Source organism: Chrysochloris asiatica, unplaced genomic scaffold (assembly GCF_000296735.1).
Source record: "Chrysochloris asiatica unplaced genomic scaffold, ChrAsi1.0 scaffold00001, whole genome shotgun sequence".
Classification (NCBI taxonomy): Eukaryota; Metazoa; Chordata; class Mammalia; order Afrosoricida; family Chrysochloridae; genus Chrysochloris; species Chrysochloris asiatica.
In genome coordinates, this window is record NW_006408519.1 from 11,619,516 (window position 1) to 11,621,082 (window position 1,567).

The window sequence follows — 1,567 nt, forward strand, 5'->3', positions numbered from 1 at the left end:
CATTAGGCAAATCTGCTGCACAGGAACTTTTTAAAGTGTTGAAGAGCAAAGATGTCACCTTGAGGACTAAGGTATGTCTGACCCAAGCTATGGTATTTTCAATAACCTCATATGGATGCGAAACTGCTATAAACATCCATTAATAATTGGAACATGGTAAGTATGAAGTATGAATCTAGGAAAATTTGAAGTTATGAAAAATGAAATGGAACACTCTGGTCAACTGGTGAGTGGACATAAAGGAAATGCAGCAGTAAAGACATGGGCTCAGTTTGGCCATGTTCCATGTTCCATAGACACCTGATGACCTTCAGATGAGAAAAAGAAGAGCTGGTTGGTTTGAAGTTCAAGGACACTGACCTAGCCACTGGGAACTAGAGTTCAAAGTGAAGTAACCAGCTGGTCTGAAGTGGGGGAAGGCATGCAAGAACTCTCAAACTTGCAGAATAGTACCCATTTGACCTAGCCTGGATGGCGTGCTGAACTGAACTTGATCAGATGAAGATAAAGACATTTGATACATGGAACAAGCATAAATTGCTACAACTTGATGAACTGGACCTTTGCTTATGGATGAAGTTGCCCAAAATTCCAACTGAAAGGGAAGGTTTCTTCATATCAAGGATCAACCTTGTCTCCTTGATGGGAACTTAGATTTTGGCTATCAAAATTGGGACACTATAAAGATTCTATTTGAATAATAGTGATATTAACTGTTCTTCCTTATAGAAGTGGCTGGCTTACAAGTTTTCATGAAGGTGCTTAGGGCCAGAATGAGGCGGGTAAGAAAGAATCCTCACTGAATAGTGTTCTTTTTTTACAGATTGGTTTGGTAACGATGGGGATAGGATTTTATGATTCAATTGTGAGTAACTGTTATCATGACTAATGGTGATTGTCACAACTGTAAAGGTAGGAGATGTGTAACTAAAAAGGGGGAGCAGCTAACCAGTCATTTCAGGTACAGAGGACCCTAGGACCATCACGATTGAAGAACATGAGAGGATCAAGGGATCCTAGCCAGAATAGCATTAACAACAGAGATAGTGGCAGAGGCGATGGCATAGAGAGATAGAGTAGCAGAGGACTCTAGGCCCATGGACTGAGAAAGACAGTGTGCTTGAGGGCAGGAGGCTGGCTTGCAAAATGTGTCCTTTGAACATTTAAAGAAATATATATTTTCAATGTGGTATGTGTACATAAAAAAAAGTGTGGGTGGTGAGTGGTAATAGAGGTAAATACTGTTAGCTGATGGTGCATGGAGGGGATTGTAAGCATTGCAATGATTTGTTGACTGTAAAACTCATGATCTGCCCCGTAAACCTTCACTCAATTAATAATAAAAGGTTTTAAAAAAATGAAACGGAACACATAAAGATCTATATCCTAGGCATTAGTGAGCTGAAATGGATTGGTATTTGCAATTTTGAATCTGACACTCATATGGTTTACTATGCCAGGAATGAAAAATTGAAGAGGGATTGTGTCACATTCATCACCAAAAAGAACATTTCAAGATCTATCCTGAAGTAGAATGCTGTCTGTGATAGGATAATATCCATATGTC